A 23,681-nucleotide genomic window follows, 5' to 3' on the forward strand; every position below is an offset into this window, starting at 1 on the left:
AAATGTCCAGAGGCTTATACATGAATGTATAAAGGTCGAAAATGGTTGATTAAGTAATCCAAATCATGTGAATGCATTTAGTGCACACATAGTGATGGTTGAGGATTAATTTTGTCAAATTTTTGCACTCCTGATCCCATGCCTAAGATGAATTTCGCCCTTCATATTTTATATACATCGTTTTGGAGATGAGAATTAGTTGGTTGTGTGTGATAGTGGATGAGTGAATGTTACATTATGTGAGATGCTTCAAAGTCATTAGTGAGCTTGTTTCTTTAGTTAATGAGCTCTAATGGCAACAAAATGAGCAGATCTAGTGCTGAAGCATAATATTGATTCAGATATTCATATTTCAGATCAAAGATGCAGAGAGTTGTAACATAGTTATTGGTAGTGATGGAGAGATTTGTATAGCTCCATATTTGAGATTCTCACATTTTTTTCAGGAGCTGTTGATGCATTTGGAACATAGACATTGTGTTTTATGTTGCTAATTATACTATGCGTCAATTATATTTTGTAGTGAGGGCTTGATATTATGGTTGTGTATGAGATTTGTTTTAGTTGATAGTGATGGTATTGTGCAATATTTGTTGGATGGGTTGTGGCCACGTTTTTTCTAGAGTGGAGAGCATATGATTGTGGTTATTTTATTTGATTTCATGATGATGTCTTGCTACCAGAGATCGTATTTCAAAGCTGAATTGAGTTAAGAAGAAAAGCTTGGGATCTAGTATGAAAATATATGAAACAAGGTCGCCATAGAGTAGAGGAGTAGTGACTTCATGGGTGTGGAGCAATGATTGTTATGTTTCAGTGAAATGAATAGTTTCTCAATCCAATCGAAGTTGGATAGTCCAATTGAAGTTGGGCGAGGATCGATTGATCGAGGTGGATTTCAGTGGATGGTAGTCTGTAGATCTGTGTGAGAACACATTATTCTGAGATGATCATTAGAATCAAGTCTCTAGGTTTATGGGAGTCAATTGATTGTATATGAGGTCGAGTCTCCTAGTTGATTGAAGTCGACACTCTCTATAAAAGACTATATTTGCTTAATAGAAGAGTCAGAGTAGCGCAGTAGTAGCAAGGGTTTTCCACCAGATTCCTTGTGTCTCTTGTGTGGATGGTTTGTGTGGTTTTGTTTGATGGTTTTGTTGTGTATTTTTGCTCTCATGGTTTTTGGTTTAGATGCTTATATTGTTTATATTCATGTGATGATATGATATGTTGCTAGTTAATGGTGCATGGTTTAGTAAAGAATTTTAAAGTGGTATAAATTGATAATTAGACACACTACTGCTTCAACACCCACTGCGCCCCCCCCCACCCCCCCCTCTTAATAGACTGAGACTCTTGGTTGTAGCTTGATTGCTGGAAAGTATATCTAGGGTTTATTGGAAGAAATTTATTTATTTATTTATTTTTATTTTTTCGCAAAATGGTTGTCCTCACTACTGCAAAGTACAAGGTATGACACAAGAATGTTAAATATCAATTATTGTCATGTGGATCTAAAATTTGGAGACCTGTATGTGATGGATATGGAAAGGATCCAATTGCACCTAAATTTTTACAGCGGGATGCACAAGCTAGATGCATAATCTACAAGAATCTTATGATGATGATTTGAAGAGGCAAGTAGGTTTGAAATATGCCAAATATATGTGGTACAAGATAGAGTCTGTATTTGGAGATGGTACCAAAAAAAAATGGAGAATGAGAAAAAGAGAAACAAGAAGAAGAACAAGAAGAAGGGCCTTCAAAGTCGAGAATCTCAGCCACAAGAATCTCATCCTACTAGCACAAGTTATTTAGCTGACGATGACAAGAAACCATAAAATCATGAATTGATAAATATAAATATTAATGATTTTCTTTTGAGTTACAATTTTGACAGTTCAGATTTTGATAATGCTAAAGTGCCTAGTGAAGATGAGAATGAGACTAAGTTTCTTAGAGCTGATATTTCTAGACTAATAGCTACATGAAAGGATAAAGAAAAATTATTGCAGATTTGTGATGATAAGGAGGTCAAGCTCATAGAAGAGATAGTCAGCCTAAATATTAAGTTGGTTGAATTAGAAAGAGTTGAAGAAGGCATGAGGAAGCATTACAAAGAGAAGGAATATAAGTGTGAAATATTAGAAACTAAAGTGATGTCCTTGAGAAAGAAGCAGAAGATGGAGAAGAGAATCATGGCCTTGGATAGTTTGCTTGAGATCCAAAGATCACCATTAGATAAATTGGTCTTGGATTTGAAAAAGGGTGAGTCTAGTTTGCTTGCAGGTAAAAAAATCAAAGAAGAACCTAAGAAGCATGTAGAAAACAATACAACAACAAGAGTACAAACCAAGGAAATAAGAAGCAAAACCACCACCAACAAAGAAGAAAATCTCAAGGAGCTCCTACTTTAAAAAAATATTTTTCTCCTAGAGAGGATCGTGGTAGATCTGTAAGATTTCAAATGAGTCAAATCTCCTTTGTTCTTTTGATGAGAAATGTTGATTGTTACAACTACCACAATCTTGTACATGTTGTATCAAACTATAATATTAGAATGTATCTATCAAATTAGTGGATCTTGTAGTAATTTCAGTAGCCAAGGAGATTGACCAATATGTATAATCATGGTTTTTATGGTTATTGTTAGTCATGTGACCTATTTAGCCATAAAGAAATAGACTGTAGGTCTAACCAATGGAGGAGAAACACATTTCGTGGAATGTATAGACCCTACATGAGAAACAAGATATTTGATCCTCTTGCATCGTATCTTAGCCATGTAGAGTGCTACGTGATGGGTCTGATCAATAGATATCTTTTGGAGTTCATTGTGCTATCCTACAACCCTTAACACTCTCCTTTTCTCACATTAATTCACTTTTTTAGACATAATATGCTTAGCAGGAAGAATATAAGGTGTTTTTCATATTGTATGCCTTAACATGATTAATATGCAGGTCAAAGAAGCATTTTTGGAGATATTTACTATGCAGAGGCTTGATGGAGACACCTAGAGAGAATATAGGGAGGCTTCCTACCTCATTAACTCCTAACTCGGCTTGAGATCACTTAATCTTCTCCAACAACTCGAATTCACTAGTAGCCAAGGAAATCCAATTGAATGACTAGGACAAATGGAACCAGATCCACAAATCTTGAGATTTTGGGGGGGAAAATTCCTCCTTTCAAGGAAGATTCCCCTCAATCATTTTTGTATAAGAAAACCTGCTAAAATTCTCATTAGGATTTAAATTTTTGTTGCATCTAAGAGCAGCTACTGAGCCTACTGGTGGACATTTTCATTCTTAATTTCATTTGATGTATGACACTATTATTTTCTATGAATGAGAAGCTTACCATTGATCTGCATCTGAGTTAGTTTTGAGGGTTGAAACCCTTGGGTTTGGGCCCAACCCAGAGGCTTTAGTTTGTTTTTATTTCATGCAATGTTAATTAACGTTAACATTTGAATGAATGACATTTCCACTTTTGTAGCTACAATCAAGTTCAATTATGCTTTCATAGAAGGTTTTAATTGTAGTTAGTTGGAGGAAAGGTATCTAAACACCTTGATATTATCTCATTACTGAGGGTGACATGAGTAGAACCTAGCCTACTTTTCATATAGCATTGTCATCTCTAAGTTTGTACGAACCCTGGTATGATAATTAAAGTTGAAAATCCCTCGGGAGTTGCAACGTCCTTGGTGCAATACCAGGGCTCATCACTTTTTGGTGTCGTTGTCGGGGAGGTGTCTAAGTAGGTGTTGTTTCTGCTTAACAATTACTTGTTATTTTCTGTTTTTTATCAGTTTTATTGCTTTGAATAAAAAGTGAAAATTTTAAAAATAAAACATTTTTTTCATGCCTCATAGGAGTAGGGATAACTAAGGGAAATTCTTGCGATAAACCCCTACCTCCTCAAAAAGTCAAGCTTCATTCTTCTTCGATGACTATGAAATTCCCTCTTTGACTATAGGGGAGTTGGAAAACCTTTTAGGAGAGACACTTGAAATTTTTGAAGAACCTAGAGGAGAAGAAGAACCTATCTCACCTACCCAAACTATGGCCAAAAACTAGAACAATTAGATTTTCCCTATTAGAGAAATGAATGGAGAGGCTAGAATGAAAATTATAAGCCCTGTCGCCCTTCCAAATTTCCATGGCCTAACCTCTGAAGATCCTGACACGTTCATGCTTTAGTTTGATGTTGTTTATATGACCTATGACTATGCCTCTAATGAGGAAAAGCTAAATTTGTTTCCTTCTACCCTCAAGGATGCAACCTTGCATTGGTTTATGAGTGTACCTGGAGGCAACATCACTACCTAGGCCCAAATGCAACAAGCCTTCAATGAAAAATACTAGGATCACTATAGATCCAAATAAAAATGCACCCTTCCAACCTTGGTACCCTTCCACTCATCCATCATGGTCCAAACCTCCTAGGGTGGAGGCCTCAAACCACATAACCTCCTGCTCTACTGCTTCCACCTCAACCTCAACCATGACCCCCTGAGAAAAATCCACCTAAGAAACCTCAAATTCTTTCTCAACCCAATCAGAACTCGAACAACAAGAAAACACAACAGGTTTACAATAGGGAGATATCCTACCCTACTTATGCTGTGGAAATCCAAGAGATCAGCCTTAGGTCTAGGAAGGTGCTCCTAGATAATCACCCAGATTCTCCACGTGAAGAGATTGAATAAAATAAGCAGGAGAGTGTCCCTCAAGTCAGTGCACCTCCTTATCTTGGAAGTTTGGTCCACCTTAACCAATTCACCCCAGAAGAGGATGAACTCCTAGGAGAATTAAAGAATTTGTGTATCAAGATACCCCTTATCCAGGCCATCAAATATGTTCTCATTTTCAATAAGCTTATCAAGGAGGAAAGTCTCGAAATGATTGGGAGAAGAAGAAGAGATACCCCAACAATCAATGTTATTAGACAACTAACTGATATGATGCTTGGGAGGGTGATCTCTCCAAAATACTTGGATCTTAGTAGCATCGTGGTGGATGTGCACATTGATTGCATTATGCTCCCTAATACTTTGATTGATCTTGGGGCGTCAATTAATGTAATGACTAGGGAAACCATGCTGAAACTCAATGTCCAAGGGGTGTTACACATCATTTTTTCACTGTCGCTGTACTCCCTATTCCATGATCCTGGAGGACCTCTACAATGAACCCTGCATACTGTCCAATCATGAAGAGACAACCATTATGTCCATCTTCATGAGAAGAACAATTACCTTTTGTATCATTTCCCAAGAATCTTCCTTTTACCCCAGTTTACAAGACCGGTGGTAATGACCCATTCATTCCTCGCACTGATTTGCAGAGATTGAAACAAGGACTAATGTTATACGATGCAACTAAGCCTTTTCTCAGCTGCGTCGATCCTCTTTTGGCAAGTTTTTTTAAATATCGAGTCAAAGCTTCCAGGTTTAAAAGCTTTGTAACGGAAGTCTGGTAAATGGTTGGGCTAGATGGAGCTGAGGAAGTCAGTTTTGTCTCCTTCCCCTATTAAAATGGAACAAACCCAAGATATAATACCTTTCCCATGGTAAGAGGAACCATCTCCCCTCCATCCAAGCTATATAAAATCGTCCTCTTCCATGCTAAACTAGTCTTAGTATTTTTGGAGCTTGAATAATCAGCAAGATATCATAACTTGTAGCCTTCTAGTTTATGTTCGTAGAGGGAGAATAGTGTGTTTGGTCTGGTTTGGAACTAAAGGGAAGAAGCCTTAAAACTTTCATTATTGGGACTATCCATGAGATGCTAACAAAGGTGTGGGAACCCGGATATGTCGGAGGAGACTAGCAATGTCAAGGCATTGGTTGTAATCTTTTTATGAACTTATATGAATACAAATATTGACTGATTTCCTACATTAAGTGTTATCTCACATTTGATATCTTAAGATGCCTTGACCTTTTAAGTAGGCTAAATGAAATTTTTATGCTATCGCATTCGTTGTTGTTGCTTGTTTTCTTGATTCAGGTATTCAAAGGAAGGAAATGAAGAGTAGCTGGAGTAAGGAAGCAGGATCATCACCAAGCATAATAGCATTCTAAGAGGTAGGACCTATTATTTGATTCTAGCTTAAGGAATCTTTCCATAGATTGTTTGTTTGTGGCTAGACACTCTCTCTCGGCCTATAGGAATTGTCTTTGTCTGCATCAAGAATTTACCTGCTCCACAAAGTTGAGACTCCATTAGGAAAACAATTCTCTCATTTGATTGATTGTCATTTCATGGTTTGTGTGAACTTTTGTAGTTTCATATTTTCCCTTTGGTTCTCTCTGCTTTGCCTGGTTTACTTCTCTAAGTCTGAAATTTACAGTGGCAAGTCTGGTTTTTGCCTTTGAATTTTTCTTCTTGAAATCTTCAGTCAGCACGTTTAATTTTCTGACAGACGCTCCGATTAGAGCGAGTTGCTCCAAAACAGTCGCATCGTACCTCCTTGTGGCACTTGTTGTCAGTTAGGATGTTGTGCTGATTCCTGTAGGTGAAGATCAGGGTTTCCCCTGGATCATAACTAGTGTGTCTTCCCCTCTTAATTTTTGCCTCTTAGCTCGTTTTTCCTGTGTTCTCACTGACTGGAAAGCTCCATTAGCTTGGTTTGTGTGCTTGTTTGGTTTTCCTTCTTTGTACTTGAGTTTTTGAGTCTTTGGATGGTTTTTGACCCTAGGGCATCTAGGTCATCGTCCATTTAGCTGTTTGTTGCTCAGTGAGTCAAGTTGTTGGTTAGCTGCTCCTTTCATTTCGTTTTTTAGTCCTTTTATTGCTTTGATTTCAATTTAACAAGTTTCAAAAGTTTCGTTTGTTGATTAAGCTTCTCTTTTTGAGCATAGATCACATTGCTCATATTGTTCTTGATTGAATCATTGCATTATTTCTTTGGAAGGAATTCTCTTTTGTTCTTTGCATTTGATTGAGGTTGATTGTTTAAAAAAAAAATTGAACCGTTTGTGAAAGATTCATTTTATCATTTCATTAAAAAATACATAATTCTTGTTTGTTGAATCAATATGTTACATTGGCTACCATCATTGAAGACTAGAATTGCATCATCATTTGCATTAAAAAAGAAATGAATTTTCTTTATTTTTGAAAGGACTACTTGAAGTGAATTTGATAGGAAAGATAGGAATTGGAAAGAATTTTTCATTTTTTTTTTTGAAAAGTGAAGTAGTGAAGAGCTCATCTTGCTTTCAGTTGCTTGTTTGTTGCATTGATTGTGTTCTCCACTCTCATTAGTGTAAAAATTCATCGAATTGAAAGGGTTTTGTCTCATTTAGCTGCATATAGGAGTTTTTTCGAGTCACATCAATAAGGCCTAAAAGCTGAAACATAATTTCAAGATAAAATTTAAAATGTCTAGGCTAGAGACGTGTTCTGACGTCTTTAAACCTAGCAGTTGTCATTCGCCTCGGCACTAGATAGTGCTAGTACGGACTTGTGCTCCCCTTACCATCACGTATATAAAGGGAGACCCCACTAGGTTGCAATCCTTTATCCATTGGAATCTAAGTCTTCTACCTTATAAACGTGATACACTGAGCACAACATTTGGGGAGATTGCCTGCCCATACTTTCGGTTGTTCGAGAGGTATTCTACAGTTCATGGTTACCTAGTAGTCATTTTTGGCCTAGATTATCCTTAGCAGCCATTTTGATCTTTTTGACTCCCTAAATATAAAATATCACCAAGCGCTTGTCCTTCTGAGCTCGTTTCAAACCGAAATTGATAGAGTCATATTTATCCTTTTCTCAATTCTTAAATCATGAAAATTCACTAGTTTGTTTCAGCGTCTAAAGAAATTATTGCCCACAATTAAAAAACCTCCCTATTAGTCTTTTTCTAGACCACATCATGAGTATACCTTTAAATACACTTTAAGAGCCTTGAAATTAATCTCTTCCTTCTTGTTGTTTAAGACAAAGTCATCATGGTTGGACCATCGGGTTCACTTAGTTCCTCTTCCTCTCCTTCGTTTGAAAGATCATCTAAGGAGCCTCTCGCTGAACTTCCACAGTCACTCAAGGATCAAGGTGTTGAACTTGGAATTGTTCTAAGTATTCAACCTTTTTCATCTCGTCCACCTCCTTCATTAGATATTGGGTCACCTTACAAATCTGGCTCGGAATCTCCAGATAATCCTATCCAGATTCTCGAGAGTCCGCCGACTTCTGAAGGTCAGCTAGGATTGGATGTTTATCCTCCAAATCCTTTGTTTATTCCTATTGTGATATAACTGTAGAATCCATACAGTCTGTACAATTGGCCGAGTATTCCTTTGGAATTATCCCCTCGAACATCTTCACTTGTCCATCGCCATTTGTTTCCACCCATGGAATTAGAAGGCGAGATCCCAATCTCCTCTCTCGGTCACTTGGAGGAGTCTGCTACACACACTCCTCACATTGTCGATGAGTAGGGATATCCTTTCCCTCCTGAAGGTTTCCCTTACACGGGAAGCATTCTGACCAGTGTTTATCCTGAGTTACCTTATGATTATGTTTCATTAGCTCAGTTGGTGACATGCACCCATAGTGCCTCATCATTATATCATAACCCTATCTGGTCGTCTGGCGCTATGCCTACCTTAGGTCCATTCATTCAAAACATGACCTCTTAGACGATGGTGCATTCTACAATCACTTCAGTTTCGGTGCAACCCACCATTCTGAATCCACTTGTTTCATCAGTCAAAGTTACTCATCAGATTCAACCGATGCTTTAAAGTCAAGTCTCTGTCGGTTCTTCGATCCCTCAAGTAAGTGGATAGGTTATGCCACCGCCTGGGGGGAAGAATCCAAATGTTTCTATGATGTATGGCACAACCAATGTGAGTGGCTCACAAACTCACATGGTTGGAATGAACCAACCCTCTTCTGGTGTTATTTTGAACCTTGCTGGTCCTGCTGGATCGAGTAATGTCCAGTACCAACAACCGAACCCTATTGGTCCATCCAGGTCAAGTAATGTCCAATACTAGTAACTGTATGTGGCTCAAGTTCAATACCAACTTCCTTATGTTCCAGATGGTTCACAAGCGATGGTCTATCTGCCTTACGTCCCTCATGCTATACCTTATGTTCAGCCTGGTCTATCTGCTGCATCTGGTGGATATGGCCAGATCTAGTTCGAGATCTTTCAGGGAACTGTCCAAGTACCTTTGCAGCAATAAGGACTGCTTTTACAGCAGGAAGGGCAACCTTTGCAGCCACAAGGGCCATCCTTGCAGCAACAAGGGTAGACAGTGCAGCAACTCTGACAATTGCAACAACCATAGGGGAAACCCTTGCAACAGTTGCAACAAACCTTGCAGTCGTAGATGCAGTATGTTCCTCAACCCTCCCAGCCTATGTCCTCGCAAGGTCAACCTATGTAGCCACAGGGACAACCTTTACAACCACAAGGTCAACCCTTGCAGCAACAAGGTCAACCTGGGAAACAACAACCCTTATACTTATATCAACAAGGTCAACCTTTGCAAGGGCAAGGCCAGGGTCAAGTACTACAACAATAGACCCAAAATCCTTATGTCATGCAAAATCCATATGTCCAAGGTGAACAGGCTCAACATCCTTTTAACCCATATGTTTCTTATCAACAGCCTATGGCTGGACAGTTTCAAGGCTATCAAGGTCAGAATCCTACCTACGGGAAAGGTAACCTACAGTTGGGGCAAAATCAAATTGCAAAACCCTCCACTATGGGGACAAAATCCTTACCAGCAGGGATGGGTTCCATAGGCTAGGCCCGCTTATAGGCCTCAAATGCCATTCAATACCAATTTTTCATTCTCAACCACATTGGAGTTTCCAGATGTGTCTAGACTCTTAAACGATCCAATTCTTCATTTGCCATACTGGACTCCAGTTTCGTCCAAGATCCTGAGCGATTGTTCAATGTTTGAAGGAAAAGGGGAAGAGGATCCACATGCCCATGTGATGAAAAATCACCTCTTGTGCTCCTCAAATTTGTACATTGATGATTACATTCGTCTCTATCTTTTCCAACGAACTCTTACAGGTGTTGTAGCCAAGTGGTACATCGAACTCCCTCGAAGTACCTATCATGACTTTAACACTCTCACCATGGCATTTCTCACACATTTCCAGCTACCGGTTTGCTATGAAACTGGTACCCATCTGCTAACGTCACTCAAGAAAGACACTGCAACCCACATCTCTGATCACATCCATGAATGGAGACGTCGGCATCGCCTAATCAAGTTTTATATTGTTGATCAGTTGTTGACCGAATGGTTCACCAAATCATTTGTCAGCAAAATTACTGAAGACATTGCTATGGGTGAATGTGTCACTAAGGAACAAGCCATTGCGTGTGCCTAGTATCTAGACCTCATCTATTCACAATCTGGCATGTTATATGATATCTTACTTGATGTGCCTAGACCATCATCTGATCTGGTGACATCAAAGTCTCCGGCTACACCTCCTGTTGATGGAGTAATTGGTTCAGTGTCTCAAACCCCCACAAAATCTTCTTCCAAGCAGAAGTCAGTCTCCAACATTGCTTCCAATGATTCTTCTCGCAATTCACCTGGTCCTCATAAAACTTTAGAGGTTTGCGCTATCCAGTATACTACAGCGGACAAATACTCTAAAGGTAAGAAGAAAGGTAAAGGCAAGAGTAAAGCCGATGCCCTGAAACAGGGCCCTCTGTTGGCTTAAGGGGGCCTGACCTAGGTTTGGAGTTATTTAGCCAAGAAAATCCCTACGCTACTGGCCCTTTCAGCATCAGCTCGTGGAGCACGGACTGAAGTGTCACCCGAAGTAGTATGGGGGGATGTTGGAACCAAGTTTTCGCACCCTTGAGATGTCTGTGATGTCGATTTAGTCCAACTAGATTTGCCTTCGCGCAGGTCACTTCGTGCACTATTCTAACCTTCAATACCTTCGCGATCTATTATAATCATTTTTTGCGCAACCCTAACAAGGGGTTGAGATGCTTTCATGCTACTATGGAAGCGAACTGCGCTATTTCCCTAAACTACACCGCGTATCTTACTTATCTTCTTAACAGATCTTACTTATCTTTGCGTAAACAATTATTCTAACTTGAGTTTACTTAATCAACACTGTTATACACATTCATGCATCATATAAACATTAAAAGTGCAATTTATATCCAATGCAACAGATGCATAAAACAACAAATAAATACACAGAAATGGTAGAAAAATTCTCTTTATTATTACTTCCAACTATTACAGACTCAACTCGCCCTGCGCACTCAGCTGCAGGGGTCCGCGCACTCAGCTGTGGACTACTAGGTCTCTACAAACTCAGCTGCAGAGCCTTCTCCTACTCTACGACCCAAAACTAGACTTTACTCCAAAGATCTATCTTGCATACATCACATGTTGATCTTCCATTATCAATTGATTGATGTCTCAACTACTTAGAGCCTTGCTCTATTTATACAATCCCATGGTCTGAGGACCATGGGTACATCTTGACAACCAACATTACAATAACAAAATTAATGGCAAACAACCCTATGACTCTTTTACAAACTATGTGCTCTGCACCCACAAAATGCAGAATATTTACGTCGGAATTACAAATTTTGACCAAAATTTGGGCTCTAAGCCCCAAAACTTCCCTTGGGGCATCTTGTGCCCAATAGGCCCCCAAAACAAACATCGTGAATCACCCTCGAGTCACTCTGTTGGTGCAGAGATCTTTGCGCGAGGACCTCCCAACTTGGCAACGCACTTAGTAGCTGCCTGGTGTACCTCCTCTATGCGTTGTTCAGTGACCCTTGTGGTTGAACTGCTACTTTGGATCTTCTCCTATGTTGCTTGCAGTAGCGTGAGCTTTGCTTCAATGGAGGCTGTAATGATATATGCCTCATCAATCCACGGCTGTAAGCGTGCCTTCAAAACCGCCTCCTTATCTTGAGCAGCATCCACCTGCTCCTTGAGCGCTTTAGCCTGCTCCATCTTGGCGAGCCTTTTTGTGAGGGAAACGTTTGCGTAGTCCCTTTTACTTCATCATATCTCCGTTGTATCTCACACGCCTCTATCTCTAGGCATTGTATGTTTGGGTCCTCCTGCAGGGTGGTGAGAACCTCGAACGACTGCTCGAACAACTTTGTGCAATCTGTCATTGCACTATTGACCGCCGCCATTGTTGTTGTGATCGCAGTGGCGCAATGTTCCTTAAGTTATAGTGTAGTTGAAGGTTGTGCCTTCAAGTGCAGTTCTGTTATTTGAAGGTTTAGCTCTAGCTGAACCCTAGCCATTTCTTCCTTTGTGTCGCGCACCCTTGCTACTAATTTTCGGACGCGCAACTCCACTGGTTCTTCTGCTTGAATGACCAACTCTGGGACCATCTGGCAGGCTTCCTCCACCACTTGCACTATTTGTTTGTTTTGCACTACTACCTCATCGCGGTGTAGGATCAACTGTTCAATGTTAATGCACCGCTCTCTTATCACCTAGAGCATGCGACCCTCCTTGACTCGTAGTTCTGCAGTGACTCCATCCTGCAAAATATAGAGTGTCTCTTGAAGGAGCGCAACCACGTTTAATCTGATTCCCTTCAACCCGCTGACCATAGGCCTATTGCCCTCATTTTCTATAATGAGTGAACCATCTAGAAGCACTATTGTGTTAATCATCTGGGCATGCAACATTTCCTCAGCCGCAAACATGCCTCTACAAAGGTTTCAATAAATTTTTCTGATGTAATCACCTGATGAGGTCTACCATCTCTAACTTCCTTTATCTGTAAGAATGTTAGTCGTTCCCTCAAAAATGCTACATAGTTGAAAGAGGGTTTCCTTGTAGCAAGTATTCTTTGAACCAACTCAAACATCTGGGACAGTCTAGCTTTTAGTTCCTTAATTTCTTTGTACTAAGCTCTAGACTGCTCAAGTGCTTCCCAGTTCTTATATGCATAATTGAACCAGATTCCCTTTTTCTGTTGGAATGCTTTCCCTTGTGACAGCTCATATTCTCTCCACCATTTTCGTTTTAATTCTTTGAAAACTAGCGGTCCCTATGCATGCATCACTGACAGAGGGAGATTCAGTTTGTGTAAAGGCATCAACAAGAATTTTCTGCTCTGTGATAATTGGAGTAGGCTGGGGTGATTCGATGTCTTCTTTTCCATTTCCAGCCAATGTTTCTTCTTCTTGTTCTATAACAGTTTGGGTAGGCCGGGGTGATTTTATGTCTTCTTCTCCATTCCCTGCTGATTCCTGTGTAACTGCTTCTTCTTCTTGTTCCATAGCAATTTGGGTAGGCTGGGGTGACTTTATGTCTTCTTCTTCATTCCCTGCTGATTCCTGTGTAACTGCTTCTTCTTCTTGTTCCATAGCAATTTGGGTAGGCCGGGGTGACTTTATGTCTTCTTCTTCATTCCCTGTTGATTCCTGTGTAACTGCTTCTTCTTCTTGTTCCATAGCAATTTGGGTAGGCCAAGGTGACTTTATGTCTTCTTCTTCATTCCCTGCTGATTCCTGTGTTACAACAAGTCCTTCTAGTTCTTTTACACTTTTTGGAGATCCTGCTGGTTCTTTTGTTACAACAAGTTGCTCTGTTTCCACCTGTATAGTTTTTGGCAAACCTGCTGGTTCTTGTGTTGCAGCAGGTTGCTCTATTTGCTCCTGCACAGTTTCTGGAGAACCTACTGGTTCTTGTGTTACAACAAGTTCTTCTGTTTGCTCCTGCACAGTTTCTGGAGAACCTACTGGTTCTTGTGTTACAACAAGTTCTTCTGTTTGCTCCTGCACAGTTTCTGGAGAACCTACTAGTTCTTGTGTTACAACAAGTTCTTCTGTTTGCTCCTGCACAGTTTCTGGAGAGCCTGCTGGTTCTTGTGTTACAGCAGGTTGCTCTGTTTCAGCAGAGGGTTGCGGTGGTTCTGTTTTTGCTTCTGCAGTTTGTGTAACAGCAGGTTCTTTCGTTTCAACCACAACAGCAGAGGATTCTGGAATGACTTCAGTCATTGGTTCTGCAACTATCTTGTATCCTGCTTGAGTGTATATCTCACCACAGTTGGTGCACATGTATTCATTCTCTTTACTCTTCTCTGCTGCAGATGCTACCCATGCTAAAATGTGCAGGCTACGTTCATTTTGATAAGCTTCCTTGACCCTTATTATTTCCTCCTGGTAATCCTGAATTTGGGATTTCAGAAATTCAATTTCTTCCTGCAGGGCAGATATGGTAGGCTGAGCCTGTGGAGCGGCAGGTTCCAGTGGAGGCAGAGGTTGTGTTTCAGCATTCATTTGATCATTTATACCCCCAACAGGTGGTTCTTGTGTGTCACCTAGTGGGGTAGTGGTTGTTTCTTGTGTTGCAACCACTTGGCCAATATTACCTTGGGTGTCGGCAGCTGGTTCTTGTGTGACAGCTGCCTCAAAAGATAATGTCACGACACTGTGAACACTCTGCATCTCAGCCCCCGAGGGTGAGGGAGAGGAATTTCCAGGGCTGGTGGGGGTACGGGATTTTAACATGATGGGTGGGGAGCTGGGGAGGGTGTGGCTAGGGGATTTAGCTATTACAGACGACCGAGTCCTTTGCTTGGGTAGAGAAGCAGGGAATTCAGAAATTTTTCTTTTTAGGCCAGCTTTCTTTAAAATAGGGGCAGTGGCGGAAATAGCAGCTGCTTTAGCCGAAGCCCTAGTTCTTCTTCTTTTCGGTGGGGTTTCATTTTTCTGTTGCATCCTTCATTTGAGAAGGGTAATAGGGATGTTATCATCAGAGTCATCGGTAGAAATACCAAGTATAGGAACAGATGGGTCGGTTTTATTGGGGGATGGGGTTGTTTCCTTGGGTATTTCTACTGTTGATTGTACATTTTCAGCAACTTGTGGGGGCGTTTGCTGGAGGATTTCTTCGGCATTTGCTCTGGAATATCGTCTGTTTGCTAAGGGATTTCTTCGGGTATTTGCTCTGGAATATCGTCTGTTTGCTGAGGGATTTCTTCGGGTATTTTCTCTGGAATGTCCTCTGTTTGCTGAGGGATTTCTTCGGGTATTTGCTCTGGAATGTCCTCTGTTTGCTGAGGGATTTCTTCATCCTGCTGAGGTATGTCCTCAGCTTGGTGAAGAATTTCCTCTTCCTGGTGAGGAATTTCCTGCTCTGGCTGAGGGATTTCTGCCTCTTGATGGGGATTAATGAGGGGAGGGGGGTTATTTAAGGCAAGGCCTCTATTTATCAACAATTGAGCTAGACGGTGGTGTTTCAAGGAATGGAGCGGACGCTTTGCATTGACAATGTAACGTGACATATTTTTAAGACATCCCAATAGATAATATGGCATATTTATCAACTGAACATTCCTCAAGTGATTCAACAAGACGAAATCGTGCTGGTAAATTACCTGGTACCGGCCTTCGCATGTCAAGTATTGCTTTACAAACTCAGCGACTTTCGGCCATGGTTGAGGCAGTGATTGAAGTGCTACGCCTCTGCCCTTAGGTTCTACCTGCTCGCCTGGTTGAAGAAAATCCTGCTGCGCATTGAGGATTAGGTGCTTCCTACTGAACCATCACATGCCATTAGTTGGTAGCCCGGTAACTTGGGTTATGACTTCCTCTGTGACTGGAATTTGAACTCCCTGAACGACGGAAAACCCCTCTGTTAAATTGCATGCAAACTCGAGGACTTGCTGTGCGTCGAAGTCTGGAAGTCTCCTAAAATAATCTAGCCACCCCGCTTACAGGAAGATTTGATAGGCCTCGGGATAGAGCTCAAGAAGTGCTGTTGTGCCAGGTTCGTATGTGATGAGATTTCCTCCCATAGCTGCTGTTTCAGTGAAAATTCTCAATTAAGAGCCGAGCTTCCGAGTTTAGTCCAGAGTAAATCGTTGCAAATGGTAACATGCCATGATGAGATGACTTTTACATATTACCGAGAGAGTTAAGGGTGGCGACAGTTGGCGTGCTATACAATTATGACAGCACTTTGGTAACCCCCCCCAAAAAGCTACGAGTAAGTGATATGATTGGAAGTACAATTATTCGGTAGTCCTATCAACGTCTCCACATTAACTATTATTTAATGTCCATACATAATCATGCGTACCTTTATGTTTTACCTTTTTAGTTGCTGCGTCGAAAAGTCTTTTCTTGTCTTTTGCTGGATTCACAATGATTAAAGCAGATCTAACAGTATGAGAATACCGGCGATTTTTAGTACTGACGGGAAGTAATAGTGGAGGATTGTAATCATCATAGTGTATGGCTGGTTCTTTTGGTAGGAAATGGTATGTTTTATGCAAATAATAATTCATTTCTTTGGGAGATGAAGTGGAGAAACTGGTGCTTTTATAAATGAGAGAAATACTGAAAAACATTACGGCATCGGGAAGTGGTGTTACAACAACGGGAGTTGGTGTTGCAGCAACGGGAGTGATGTTACAGCAATCGGGAAATGGTGTTGCAGCAACGGGAGTGATGTTGCAGCAACGGGAAATGGTGTTGCAACAACGGGAGTGGTGTTGTAGCAACGGGAAATGGTGTTGCAACAACGGGAGTGGTGTTGCAGCAACGAGAAATGGTGTTGCAGCAACGGGAGTTGGTGTTGCAGCAACGGGAATGATGTTGCAACAACGGGAAATGGTGTTGCAACAATGGGAGTGGTGTTGCAGCAACGGGAAATGGTGTTGCAACAACGGGAGTGGTGTTGCAGCAACGGTGAAATTGTGTTGCAGCCATGGAAGTGATCCCTTTAAAGCTTTTGTTCTCAGCCCTTTTCCAAAGCTAAGATCTGCAAAATAATGAATTGTAATATGGCAACCCTTGGCAGGGATTATTAGTTGAAAAGAATATCTACTCTAAAAAAAAAATGCATAAATAAACAGAAATTTAAGTGCCTTGAGGGACATCAAGTTCCCCTAGGGAAGCATAGTGTTTATTTGCTATGCAATTAGCTTTAAAATCTTCTTTAGAAATAGGCCGCTGATATAAATGGAGTCGATACCCATTCACTAGTAGTGGTGTTTTGTTTTCATCAATTGTTAAAAGTCTGACTGTCCCATTTGGAAAAACAGCATCCACTTCATAAGGCCCTAACCACCTTGTTCTTAACTTACCTTGGAAATTCTCGAAACGGGAGTCATAGAGTAGAGCCCAGTTACCTTTCTGGAACTGCTTTTGCTTGATGGTTCTGTCATGCCACCTGCTTCTTTGTTGTTGTATCATGGTTGTTTGATGGATGGCATCCAGTCTCTTCTCGTCCAATTCCTGAAGCTGCTGCAACCTGGCTGTCTGTGCATCAGTCAAGTCAAGGTTAACAGCTAAAGCAGTTCTTAAAGTTTTGATTTCAAACTCTACAGGGAAAACAACATTTTTTCCAAAAACTAATTCATAAGGTGAAAAGCCCGTAGTATTCCTCCAAGTAGTTCTATAGGCCCATAATGCCTCAGGCAACCTTTGAAACTAGTCCCTTCTATTCTCCTTTATTGTTTTTGTCAAAATGGCTTCTATGACTTTATTGGTGCTTTCTACCTGCCCATTTTCCTGGGGGTGATAAGGTGTAGTCATTTTGTGCTTAATATGATATTTCTGAAGTGTATCCTTGAAGCCATGAGAGTTGAAAGGAGGTCCTCCATCCGTGACTAGTTCTCTAGGCAATCCAAATCTAACAAAGATCTCTTCAAATAAAAATGTTAGTACTGCTTCTTCATTAGCTTTAAGGAGTGCCTTAGCTTCTACCCATTTAGTCATATAATCTGTGCATACTAATATGTACACTCTTTGATTGGATGGGGGATTAATGGGACCTATAAAATCTAATGCCCATCTCTCAAAAGGTTCAAGAATTACCTGGGGATTGAGTGGCATTTCATCCCTGTGATTAGGCTGGCCCATTGTTTGACAGCTATCACAGGCCTTCACATATTTCCTTGCATCTTTGAAGAGTGAGGGCCAATAATAACCCATTCTGAGTACCTTGTGTGCTGTTCTTTTATCTGCAAAATGCCCTCCACAAGGGCCATCGTGACAAGCTTTTAATACATCATAAATTTCATCTTCACCAATGCATCTCTGGATTTCCTAATCGATGCTTGTGTGGAAAAGACACCCGCTTATCCAGCTGTACCTAACACTTTGCTGGATGATCTTTCTTTTTTCCCTGTGTGATAGGTGCGACGGTAATTTTCCTGCAACTAAATAGTTGGCAATGTCTGCATACCAAGGTGAGTGAGCAGATACTGCAAATAAATATTCATCAGGAAAAGAATCATCTACTGGAATGTTTTCATCAGTTTTTAATCGAGAAAGGAAATCAGCAACTACATTTTCTTTTCCTGGCCTATCTACAATTGTGATATCAAATTCTTGTAATAATAATAACCATCTGGTGACTTGAGCATTTGTAACTGATTTATTCATTAGATATTTAATGGCCGAGTGATCAGTATGCACAAAAGTAGTATAGCCAGTAATATAATGTCGAAACTTATTGATGGCATAAATGACTGCTAGGAATTCCTTCTCAATGACTGTGTAATTCAGTTCAGCTGGTGTCATATTCTTACTGATAAAATAAATGGCATAGGGAAGACTATTTTCTTCTTGACCCAAGATAGCTCCAATTGCAGTATCTGAGGCGTCAGAGGATATATGAAAGAGTAGTGCCCAATCAGGTCCTCTCAAAATGGGAGTTGTAGACAACTGATGTTTAAGTTCATTAAATGCTTTTTCACAATCATCAGTCCACTTAAATTCAGCATTTTTTGTTAATAACATAAATAGAGGAGAAGCTATTTTGGAAAAATTCTTGATAAATCTTCTATAGTATCCAGCATGTCCTAAAAAGCTTCTTACATCAGTTTGTGTTTTGGGATAGGGAGGGTCTGAATTACTTGTATTTTTGCTGGATCGACTTGAATTCCTAGGAATGAGATGAAGTGACCCAATACAATACCTTGATTCATCATCATATGACATTTTTCAGTGCTTAAGGCAAGGTGTGCTTCTACACATCGCTTAAGTACTTTTTCAAGATTCTGCAGTGCATCCTTGAAAGTCACTCCATAAGGAGTAAAGTCATCCATAAATATTTCTAAGGAATCATTTAGCATATCAGAAAAAATCCCTATCACTGCTCTTTGAAATGTTTCTGGAGCATTACATAGCCCAAATGGAAGAACCCTGTAAGCAAAGGTCCCCCATGGGCTAGTAAACGTGGTCTTGTCCTGGTCTTGGGGTGCAACCTTAATCTGATTGTATCCACTAAATCCATCCAAAAATGAAAAGAATTTCTTACCTGCCAAATTATCTAATACCCGATCAATGAATGGTAAAGGGAAATGGTCTTTCTGGGTGGCTTTATTTAGGGCTTTGTAATCCACACATACTCTCCATTTGCCATTTTTCTTGGGTACAATTACAAGTGGGGAAACCCGCTCACTATCAGATATAGGGTATATAAATCCTGCATTCAACAGTTTCTGAAGTTCCTCCTTCACAATTTCCCTTAGATTGGGATTCATCCGCCACTGGGGTTGACAGACCGGGTGGGGCCTTCTTTAATATAAATGCGGTGAGTGCATAGCTCAGGAGAGATCCCCTTCATGTCCGTATAATCCCATGCAAATACTTCTTTATTTTCCCAGAGTAACTTTATTAACTGTTGTTTTTCATTATCAGTTAAGTTAGGATTTATATTTAATGTTTTGCCAGGCTCAATTTCTATTGTTATACTTTTGGAGGGGCTGGCTACTGTTGTCTGAGATAAACTTTTACCTTTCAAGTTCTGCTGAGATTCAGATTCCAAGATTGCCGTGAATTTATTATACATTTCTGGGCTGACCGAAGAAGGTTCAGAAATGAAGCTGCTGATTAATTCATCTTCGGTAGAGTCTTTGAAAGTTAAAGCTTGTCCGATAGTCAAGATAGGTTGGGTTTCTTCATCCTCATAATCTACCCATACAGAATTGTCATTATTAATCATGGGTGTAGCATGAGGATAAAGGGTAAGCTGTTTGGTTTCCTGCCCATTAGAGATGGTCATTGATCCTGATCTACAGCTGATGAAAGCATCCGCTGTAGCTAGCCAAGGTCTTCCTAGAATCAGCGGATGACCCCCCAACTTTGTTTCAGTTTGTAACACCACAAAGTCAGCTGGGTAATTCCAGGATTCTACAGAAATTATTAGATCTTCAATGACTCCTTCAGGTTTAATTGTAGAGCGATCAACCAACTCTAGGATGGTTGGAGTTTCCCTAATAAAGTTTTTTAACTGTAGCAATTGTGTTGTTTCAAGTGTCATAATGTTTATTGCAGCACCTAAATCTACTAGAACTTTAGAGACAAAGGTTTTTCCAACCTGAACTGTTACTGTAGGGTGACCAGGGTCACCATATTTCACAGGAGGATATTTTTCTGTCATTAAAGTAGTTAGCTCTCCCATCACATGAACTGTGAGGGGGTCCTTAGTTTTTCTTCCAAGTTTTTTTATGCAAATATCTCTAACAGTCCTAGCATAAATGGGAACATCTCTTAGCACTTGCAACAATGGAATTTTAACATATAAATTCTGTAGTTCACCTAAAAGGTTAAAAGTAGGTTGCTCAAGTGTTTTAGTGAGAGCCAGACGTTCAGGGAATGGCGGATCTGCTGTTTGATCATTGTTGTTAGATGTTGATTCAACTGTTTCAGCATTATTGTTAGCTGGTTTTTCTTTTCTAACTTCCTCTTTATCAGAGTCAGTAATGTCATCAATGATGGGTTCAACAATTCTCCCTGAGCGAAGATGGATATCGTTACATTGCATGGGGGAGACAGGCTAATTTTGAATATCAATTACTTGCAGGGCTTTATTGTTATTTGGGTTGGGGTTGGGTTGCACAGGCAGTTGTGGTCTAATTGCTTGGTTATTCGGAGGAGTATTGGATGGTAAGGAAAGAGACTGTTGATGCTGAGGAAATGGCATCTGCTGGCCTGCCCAGTTCGGATTCCATTGATTAAAATACGATTGCTGGGGAGCCCAAGGATTCCATATGGTAGGATCAGGAAAAGGAAGACTTGGTTGTTGCATGGGTAGAAAATTCATTGTGTTGAAGGGTGGGTACTGCATTTGGTTCATGGGTGGGTAATTTGTTTGAAAAGGAGAATGATTATTCCAATGACTAAATGCTGTGTTAGAATTCATACCTTGTCTTTGAGGCCATTGCCTCCTCTGTGTCATCAGGTACACTGCTTCAGCCTCTTTTTCAGTTGACTGCAATGCTGCTTTTATTCCAGGCAGAGAGGGGCATTGTTGGGTTGCATGGTCCTTTTCACAGATCGTGCAAATTGGTACCTTATCTAGTGGGCATTCCCTGAGTTGGTGTTTTTCTCTGCATTTAGAACAAAAAATGGCTAGGGCAGCTTCTGCTTCTGCCTGTTTCTTTTTTACCTGCAGAGCATCAATTTGTGAAGCAAAAGATCTTAACATCTCAGTTTTAAATTCTTCCAATAAATTACCTATTTAAGCCCTTGTTGCTCCTCCACTTGCTGACTTCTGGACTCTTGAATATACGTTGTCCCTGCTTTTTGATCTGCTTACTGCTCCTCTTGAACATCTCATGCAGAGGTTGATAATTTCATCAAATGGTTCCTTGGAAATGTCCCCTTTTCCCAGCATATTCAACATGTCCAAGCAGTCATCTCGTACCCCTTTCAACAATATTGTTTTCAGAATATCTTTACTCATGGTAGGGTGGTTAGAACACTGCAGTCTTTCCACAAAGTCCACCAAATTCTCATCCTCCTTCTGAACCATTTTAAACAACTCTTCCTTCCTTTCTCTTGTTCGGCAGTAATCCTGATATTTGGCCAGAAAGCTTTCTTTCATCTGATCCCAGGTAGTGATTGCCTGAGCTCCTAAGCTCATAAACCACCTTAACGCATTCCCTTTCAGTGTTGCTGGAAACAGTTTTAGTTTCTGATTATGACTCACATAATCATAACTCCTACATAGTATATCGAATTCAAAAAGGAATTCATCCGGGTCTTCAGAGGATAACCCATGAAAGTTGGGTAATGCTAAAAGTGGAATGTTCTTCATAGGGGTGGATCCTCTCGAGAGCTCCCCAATAGGGAACTCTAGGGTAGAGAGTGAGTTTTCCCCCCTTCCTTCTGCTCTGTTATCCTCCATTGGTCTTTTTCCTGAATCGCTTGCTTTATCTTCTCTATCTTTTGTCTCTTCAGGTTCTTCTACCAGTTCCTCAGTGTATTCTGGTACTTCCAGCTTCCTTTCAGGTCTTAGTACTTCCTCCGTCTGTCGATCTGTTAGTGAGGAATACTGGATCTGAGGTCTCCGGGAACTTGTCCTCTGTGATGTCTCGGCCTTTGAGATAATTTCGTCAATAAAGGTTTTTCTTCCTCTTCCGCCTTTGCCGCTTGTGAAATTAGGTTTCTTGCGTCCTCTCATGCACCTGCTATTCTTAAAAAGAAATCATTAATGCTTTTAAAATCTCTAGTCGCCTTCCCCGGAAACGGCGCCAAAATGTTGGCTACTTGAATTTTTTATTGATTAAACAGTCAAGTACCACATTAATTTGTCAACCTGGGAAAGTCCTTTTATTTCAAAGGTGACCTCGTACTGTATGTACTTAATTCTAAAAGCATTAAAAGCTGTAGTATACACGATTCTGTTTCTGTTAAACTCCTTACTCTATGTTATAATAGTTACAGTATATTGCAAAGATAAAATGAAAGCAGTTAACTAAGAATACAAATCTGAAAAGGAAAGTAATGGTTGCTCTGTTAGCAGAGGATCAGGACCCTATCCTCAAGGTAAGGATGTTCAGCACCTGCCCCTGTAACCAGGTTGCTAATACACATGCAATTCTAATTCACCGGTGAAGTATTCTTTTACAACATCAAGCAATTAACAAAACAGAGTATCAGCAAAAAGAAATTATCAGAGGTAATGCTACAGAATCCAAACATAGTACCAGCAGAAAGGAAATTGCCAAACACACTCACACACTAACATAAAATAAATGGGTGAATCTTGTGAAGAAGGTGGGCCCTGTCCCTCTCACAAGTTTCCCCAGGACACAAATGCTGGATTAGATGCTCAGAACAACTTTTTATTCATCTGCCAAAATGTCCAGTTACAATAAAGATTCAGACTTGCTTTTGTTTTTCAAAATTTCCCTTACAACTTCTCTTTTTTTCTTCTAATGTAGATGTCTCCTCTTTATAGAGGAGACATCTATTACAATAGACCGTCATAGTTCATTCAGTTAAACCTTTTTGTCAAAAATAAGAAATCCATCCTTGTTACAGGATGCCGTTACAATAGTGTGACGGTGTATTCTTTCTTGGGTCTCTTACTGTTACACAGCTGGTAAACAAACTTCAACCGTCTTCTTGGAATCCTCGTACTATCCTTTGCCGCTTCCCCATTGTTGCTGATTTAGTAAACTCATGCTGTTCCTGGTGTTTTAGCAACTGTAACCGTGTTTTACCCTTTCTGGATAGTTGCTGATCATTCTGTGTCAGCATGGAACTCTGCCGATTCTTCTGATAGTTGCTGTTTTTCATTTCCGGTATTCCAGTTGTTGAAAAATAATGTTTTCCCTACTTTAGATAGTTGCTGTTGCTGGTGCTGCAACAACTGCGTAGTTGCTGTTTCTGGTGTTGCAACAACTGCGTAGTTGCTGTTT

Source organism: Pinus tabuliformis, chromosome 4_2, assembly GCF_031772625.1.
Source record: "Pinus tabuliformis cultivar Carrire ecotype Pingquan chromosome 4_2, CPIR1, whole genome shotgun sequence".
NCBI lineage: Eukaryota > Viridiplantae > Streptophyta > Pinopsida > Pinales > Pinaceae > Pinus > Pinus tabuliformis.